Here is an 8,684-nt window from a genome sequence, read left to right as displayed (position 1 = left end):
TGAACTTCATAAAGAAATAAATATAGAGACCAAAGTAAATACTACTTATAACTAGTATGAAAAAAAAATTAAAAAAAAGTTTGGTGTGACAGGGTTGCAAGATAATCACGTTTTTAATGTGTGATGAGTGATTTGAACTTAGTTAGTAGATGTGTTTAAATAACGTACTTGAAAACTGTAAATCTTTATGTGCAAAAAATGACAATAGCTGGCCTTGAGATATACAAATTGGTATATCCAAGTAATATTTATTTTATTTCCTGAAAATATTAAACCTGTTTGTACTAAAATCGTAGTTATGTTGTATCTACTCTTAGTATATTTTATTTTCCCTGCAAAAAAAAAAAAAAAAAGTCATATATCTATACTTAATTTCAATTTATTTTTTATACATACCATGATTTTGGGTCAACACGGATTAATGAGATATTCATTACGCCATAGTGCATTAAGAATATAAACTTTTATAATCCACACATATCCTATATCAAAGGACAATTTTCTACCAAATCTAGCTTCCCATTTATAGGAAGATACATTCATGGGTCGGTTTCAGTACAAAATGATTGCAAAATGTTATTCTTTTCCTTTTGAATTTTTCTTCTTTTTCCTTTGCCAACAATCACTTTATTACGTTTTATATTCCTTTGTTTAGTTTTAATTTCAATTATTATCTAGTACATGTTTCTTAGAGAGTTTCTGGATTATTCTTCATGTGTCATTGTCAATTTTTCATGAAGAGCATTATTTTATGCTTTGCTTTTTCTTTACCACCATACCAACTTTCTTTCCCCTTTTCTAATTCCTTTAATCCACTCCAAATTCTTTTCATCTTACCACGTGTTTTTATATCCTTTTAAGATAGGAAAATATAGCCTTTTCAAGTTGATATCTCAATAGGTTATTATCGTAGGAAAACCAACTCATATTTGCTAAGAATGTCTTTGAAAACAATGTCTTCGATCAATTAAAAGTTTGATATATTGTATCAAGAAAAGAAGTTATATTATCATAATACAAGTTTTCAAAATAAAAAAATTGGACACTCTTCTTAACTGTGATGAATGCGCTTGTAAGACCTAACTTAACCATAAATGTTGATATTGCTAAGCTAAACGACTTCCCCAAATTCAAACGTAGGACGTAATTGCATGTTTTAGTCAGATTGTGTTTATTACTTCATCGACATAATAAAAAAAGTGAATGTAAATTAGCACTCTCATAGGCATATATTAGAATATATAAATTATTTCTTGTAAGGAATATGTAAGCATGTGATGATTAAAAATGTGTTAAATATACTCTAGATGCATATTTCTATAAAACTCGTAAAAACTATTTGGGTTATTGTTAATTTTTCTCTTACACTTTTTCCTTTATCTCTTGTGAGCCATCACTTAAATTCTAGTTTCTTCTCATTCATCTATCAAAGATGGATGAATTATGGTCAATTTTTGATCCAAAATCACTCATCTAACTTGTTTTTCTCTTTCCTTTTTACTGAGATAAGTGATTTTCACATTCATCTCGTTTTTTATTTTGTGATTTTCGTCGTCTTAGTGCGACGTTGGTTTGTTCATCGTCTTTGTGCGGCATTGTTTGTTTTTCTTGTTTCGTTCAGGTATTTGTTTGGTTCAAATTGTCAGACCAGCTTCGATCCAATGCAGATCCAATCAATGACTTGGACATCGTCCACATTGTAGATCCGGAGACTTGAATATAGTCATGTGTGTAGGTTTTTGTACTATGTCGTTTTATGTTATTAACATTGATGTTATGAGTTTGTTCGCAGATTCATCTTTTTTATTTTTAACGAATTTGTATTGTATCGATGTACTCTGTCAATTTGAATGAACGAATATCATTTATTTTTGTCAAAAAAAAAAATAATAACTATTTGGGTTATTTTAACAAATCATTATATTCAATATTCTAATTTAAATGTGGAAAGGGGATTTTGTTCGTTTTAAGGGCCAACTATTAGTATTCGGACACATGCACGATGGACAAAAGGATAAGTTAAAAACACAACAACAAAAGTGGTAGGAAAAAAGAAAGATATACAGGTGGGTTATTTGGCCACTAAGATCATCCCCAATGGTGGTGTCTTTATCAATTAAGACACCGTACCTAATAGGTACCCCAATTGGGGAATTTTTTTTTGGGGGTCTCTTAAGACCCGGGGTCTTATTTAAGACCCCAACTTTAAACGGAACCCGCACGCTTTTAATATTAAAAATTGAAATGTAGTGATATAAAGTTATTGATAGTTGATTAGTGGGTCCCATTTAAGAACTTTGTGTGAGATCTGGGTTGGAGGGATTGAGTGCTTATTAGGTACTACTATTAAAAAATAATAAAAGAGTGATGTGTACGTGTGGGACCCATTTAAGTACCCAAAAATGGGTGTCTCCATTGTGGATGCTCTAACAAGACAGAATATGAGGTGGTGATTTCTCTTCTGATTATCGATTGACGCTCTTACCTTTTCAGCTATTCCTTCTTGTTTTATATCGGCAAAATTACACTTTGCACTCCTTTAAATCTCACCTTATTTTTGGATTCTTCCTTTAAGATTTCTTCTATTATTAATCATTTGTGTTACAGTATACTTTTACTCATAGTTTTAAAAATTGAATCGGTCATCGACCTGGTAATGTTACTAAATCGTTGGTTCAACCATGATCATTGGTTGAACCGCATGACTGAACCAGATAAATTGGATGTATAACTCAATCTTTGTAAATAAATGTGTACTTGTACTAATCAGATCACTCAATCTCAAAAAAAAAAAAAAAAAAAACTCATAAAACCTATCAATTTTCAAAACTCATCAAAATTAACCATTATATGTGTATTTCATACCTATGCAAATTCATACCATATTTAAATAAATATTCAAATTTTATTTTAATTTTAATAAATATACTTACATAGAAACAACAATATTAAAAAAAAAGTATTTTAATAAATTTGAAACGTTAACAACATATTATAATTTAAAATAAGAGTTAAATTAATTTTTTTTATAAGAGTTTAATTAACAACTTGAATCATGTGACCAATGACCTAGTGTGTTGTTATAGTTGAAAGTTTAAATACAATATAAAAGATGGAAAGAAGAAATGATAACAAGAAAGCATGTGGTGTGTTGGTGATTCTGCCTTGCCTTAGCATTGTTACTGGTGTTGTGGTCAAGTTCCTTTCTAATTTTTATATTTATTGAAAAATAGTTAGACGTGCGGTCAAAGGTGCATTGACTTGGCTAACCGTCGGGTCATCGGTTTTTATCGAGTTTGACCTGTTCACACCGGTTTGACAATGTAGTCACCAATGGTTGAGCCACTCACAACACTGTGTGGGCTCCTGCCTATATTATCTACTACTATATATAATATTGGACCGTTAATGTACAATTAAGAGCTCAAACGCCCTCCAAAAGGGCCAAAAACGGCCTTAGGCAAGGCCCCTTAAGGATGCCACCTCTAAAGGCTTCTAGAAACATCTAGAACACTCTAAAAGCATCCTATGCGACCGACCTTATTGATTCATCACTTCGCCTTGTTCCAAGACTCGTGCTTGGGGAGCTGTGAACCATCATAATATTCCTAAAGGGCTCAGACGCCCTCTAGAAGGGCTCAGACGCCCTCCAGAAAGGCTGCCAAGGCCCAGGCGCGTCCTCCTAAGGATGCCGCCCTCCTTAGCTTCCAGAAGCTTCCAGAAACCGTCCAAAATACATAAATACCCCCGTTGCTTGGGAGCCAAGCAACCGAAACCCAAGCCCATAACAGGCTATAAATACTACTCTTGAGATCATTCCAAAGGCATCCAATAATCAGTCTAAACCCTAGAATCCTAGAATCCTTTACCGTACTTTTTTGCAAGTACAGTTGGCGCCGTCTGTGGGAAAAGGTAAAACTAACCTAGACCACTCTTTTGAATCGTAATCCGCGATTTAGAAACCCTAAAGCCATAGAAATCTTAATGGTAGTCACTAAACTGCGATCACCTTTTCACATCAAAACCCTAAATCATGCCTCTCGGATTTAGGAACCGAACTTCATCATTCCCAACCGCCATGATGACCGAATCCTCCGATCACGACGCCGTTGGATGAAAATCAATTCGGAAGCATGGCAGCAACCTCGCCGATAAGAAGTTGTTTTGTCGCCGCCATGCCTGCACCTCATCTCGTTCTCACAAAAAGAGACCACTTCTGAAGTTGTACAAGGCAAAGTCAGAATCGCTACAATAATGAAAGCAGGCTTGTGAAAATTCCTCCAATCGAAGGAGAATCGACACTTAACAGGTTTCACCAGTTTGTATTTATTTACGTTAATATCTACTGTTCGGGCATGTGTTTTTTAAAATCTCAATCACGCCCACCTTAACGCTCTATTTTGAAAAGTCAAAATTGCTTAACCAACAACCAGACGTTATATTAACCTCGTTAGTAATTCATCATAGAACGCACACAAGTTATTTAAGAAAGCATAATAGTTTTAACATTGCCGCTTCTCAGCGAAAGGGTTTTTAATCGGTGTTGATATCTCAGCCAAATTGTCAGGTAATAATATGGTCTTTTATGTGTTTGGTTCTTTAATCAACAACTTTGTAGGTGGCGTGACCAGAATTATTAACTTTATAAAATTGCTTGCCTCCTTTGCATAAAAATCATGATATAAAATTGATTGGGTGTCTTAGCCTATTATTAATTCCTTTGTTATGAAAGCCACGAATAAGATATACAATATCTTATTGGGTAGATTATGTTTTATCAATTCCTTGTTATGGAAGCTACAGGTTATGTGCATGTGCATATCAGGAGTTATATTGGTTATTTATTTTGAATGGATGATCTCTATGTATTAATCTTTTCGTGCATACAAGTACATGATAGCTTAGCAGCTGTAAATAAATAAATGATATTGAAACTCATAATATGGGTATGACCCGTAGTTGAAACATGTCCCATGTTCTTTTATCTTTATCTTTCTTAATTTCATGTTTCATAGAAACATGGTCCATACACCACATACAATATTATTTCTTTACCTGAGAAAGGATGAGTCACTTTGTGCCTATGTGTCTTAGCATCATGTCGAATTTAGTTTCTTTTTAACTGGCTTGTTTAGTAAATTCCTCATAAACCAAGACGACAAAGCTTATGGTATTGTTAGTTCGACCATACTGAGAAGTTTTTGTTCTGTCCTTTGTTTGAAAGACGCCCCCTTTTTTAGTTCAAAAAGGTGTAAGCTACTCCACCTCTATAAAATATCGACGAATCAGTATTGAATTAATCGTTTAACAGTCCATTATTAGACAATATTTGTATACAGCAACAAGATGGAGACGTGAAAGATCGGTAGTACCTACTATCTCGAAGAACAGGCGTCAGCGCAAGCCTCACAAGTCACAATGAAGCTCGCAAGTTATAGTGTTGCTCGTTAATTCCATTAAATAGATTGCCATCAATCAAGGTATGCTCACTTTCATTATTGTTGTTGATCCCATAACATTTCTGGAAGACTTAAGCTTCAAAGGTACCGACTGCAAATTTAGTATTTTTTGTGATGACTTTTTATTCAAAGTTTGTGGCTGTTTGCCCTATTTATGTGTTGATAAGGTCGAATATCGCACCTGAGTTCATAGTATTTAATCTCTACAAATTAATCATTCTTATACAATCTCGAATGAATGAAGTAGTGAAAACATTTATGGGAGGTATTAACATTGCACTTGGATAAACTTTGATATAGATTATTGCCTTGGTGAAACATAGTCAATTTATGAAGACAAGTATATGGATTTTCAACCAAAAATATTTTCCTAAATAGGAGTATACCATTAGACAGTTGAGCGGACGAGTTAGTTTGTAGTCAATAGGCGAAGACAAGTAGAAAACAACATAACTAAACGGAAGAATTAGTTTCAATCTAAGGGAGTACGATTTTATAATTATATTTATATTGTAAAGTAAATTCTATCATTAGGAAAATTATTTAACTACTCTAGGTACCCTGCAGCAAAAGTACAGTGTAGTATTGATAAAAGGTCAGTTGTGAGGGTTTCTGGCGAGGAAAGCCTTGGTATTTAAGAGGTCCAAGTGACCCACCTCTCTTTCCTGGGAACCCCTTCCATGTACCATTTACTTTGCGAACTGAACTAAACTGTTTAGTAAAAATATAGATAAAGACTAATAGCACTAAACCCACGTAGAAGAATGAAGATGAGCAGAAGACTTAGTTCCAACTTTATGGGAGGAAACAAAGACATACAAAATAAAGTACCAAGCAAATTAGAATTCGAGTTAGTGGGAAGAAGAGAAGGAGTATAAAATAAAAGAACGAAGTAGGCGAGCTAGTAGCGGGAGAACTTGGCTTCCAATCTAATAGAGGAGAAAAAAGGTTTAAAACACAAGATAAGAAGATTAGCAGTAGGATGAAAAATATGGGTGAGTTAATAAGAGAAGACAACGAGTAATTAGTTTTCATTAATTAGTTCCCCTCGTTACTATTGTTTATTACTTAGAAGAATTCGGCCTTGTTATCAGTTTAATTCAAGTTTGAAAAGATGTATGATATCGGTAAAATCTTTTCATCTGTATCGTCTACCGTCAAGTAAGTAAAGTTGAATAGAAGTTAGTTTGGATTTAACATGGCGAAATAAATTCGAGAAGGACAAAGAATAGTTAGTTCCCATTGAATATAATTGCATATGATTAAAGACTACTGATTACTTCGAAAGCGTGGAAGAATTATTATATTTCAGATAAATCGAGGATGGATACTAACAAGCCCGCCGGGGGCTAGATGAACGAAAGAAGAGAACTCGCCAAACAACGCACCATGATTAAAAATGCAAGGAAGCAATGGTCCCACCATTAAGAACATAAAGATGAAACACGAAGTTATTCTAACCTTTCTCAAACCTTTGAGATTTGTTTTGCAGGTTTTTAATGAGCCACCTTAATCTCTATAAATACTTTGCCATTTCAGTTTGTTATTTTGTCCAGGTGCTACTACTACAATATTCACGGAAATCGACGAATCAACTAAGCGCCCTAAACGTCAACCTTAAAAAGGCTCTGGCAGGGTTCGACATCAAAAAATCTGCAATCTACTAAGCGCCCTAAACGTCAACCTTAAAAAGGCTCTGACGGGTTGAAAATCCTAAATAATATGGTTGAAAATCCTAAATAAAGGTTGAAATCCCTAAATAATATGGTTGAAAATCCTAAATAAAGGTTGAAATTCCTAAATATGCAGACTTCCCACGATGAAAGAATCAACAAGGCTGAAATTCCTAAATAATAATGGTTGAAATTCCTAAATATGCTAGACTTCCCACGATGGAAGGATAACAAGGTTGAAATTCCTAAATATACAAGCCTTCCCACGACGGAAGAATCGACAAGGTTGAAATTCCTAAACAAGTGAAGAGTCCCCAAGGGGGAGCACCTCGATTCAACAAGTTATGAAGACTTCCCAAAATAAACGACTATTTGTTTTTGGGCAAGAATTGAAACAAAAATAAACAAGAAGCTAAAGTACTTGGGGACCTCTCCCATATGAGAGACATCGCCCAAAAAAAGAAAGAAAAAAGACTCGACAATTTCGCTAAAAAGCAAGAAAGCGCCAATCTGTGATTAAATATGATCTGAGTGTAAATTAACCACTTTGCTCTTATGAACCTCTTGTTTGGGGTTTATGAATCTTTAGAAAAATATAAAGGGGCGACCAAACCAGACAAAGCTCGCCATAATATTCCTAAATGATAGACGTCGCCCGCCCCTCTGTTTCTAAAGTAAAAACCACTTCGCCTTGTCCCAAGACTCGTGCTTGGGGGGCTGTGGACCGTTAATGTACAATTAAGAGCTCAAACGCCCTCCAAAAGGGCCAAAAACGGCCTTAGGCAAGACCCCTTAAGGGTGCCACCTCTAAAGGCTTCTAGAAACATCTAGAACACTCTAAAAGCATCCTATGCGACCGACCTTATTGATTCATCACTTCGCCTTGTTCCAAGACTCGTGCTTGGGGAGCTGTGAACCGTCATAATATTCCTAAAGGGCTTAGACGCCCTCTAGAAGGGCTCAGACGCCCTCCAGAAAGGCTGCCAAGGCCCAGGCGCGTCCTCCTAAGGATGCCGCCCTCCTTAGCTTCCAGAAGCTTCCAGAAACCGTCCAAAATACATAAATACCCCCGTTGCTTGGGAGCCAAGCAACCGAAACCCAAGCCCATAACAGGCTATAAATACTACTCTTGAGATCATTCCAAAGGCATCCAATAATCAGTCTAAACCCTAGAATCCTTTACCGTACTTTTTTGCAAGTACAACCATTTACTTTGCGAACTGAACTAAACTGTTTAGTAAAAATATAGATAAAGACTAATAGCACTAGACCCACGTAGAAGAATGAAGATGAGCAGAAGACTTAGTTCCAACTTTATGGGAGGAAACAAAGACATACAAAATAAAGTACCAAATCTACTAAGCGCCCTAAACGTCAACCTTAAAAAGGCTCTGACGGGTTGAAAATCCTAAATAATATGGTTGAAAATCCTAAATAAAGGTTGAAATTCCTAAATATGCAGACTTCCCACGACGAAAGAATCAACAAGGCTGAAATTCCTAAATAATAATGGTTGAAATTCCTAAATATGCTAGACTTCCCACGATGGAAG

Source organism: Medicago sativa, chromosome 2 (assembly GCF_051527215.1).
Source record: "Medicago sativa cultivar Bolivia chromosome 2, Bolivia_mono, whole genome shotgun sequence".
NCBI lineage: Eukaryota > Viridiplantae > Streptophyta > Magnoliopsida > Fabales > Fabaceae > Medicago > Medicago sativa.
The sequence above is the reverse complement of the archived record's forward strand: the minus strand, read 5'-3'. Positions refer to the sequence as shown.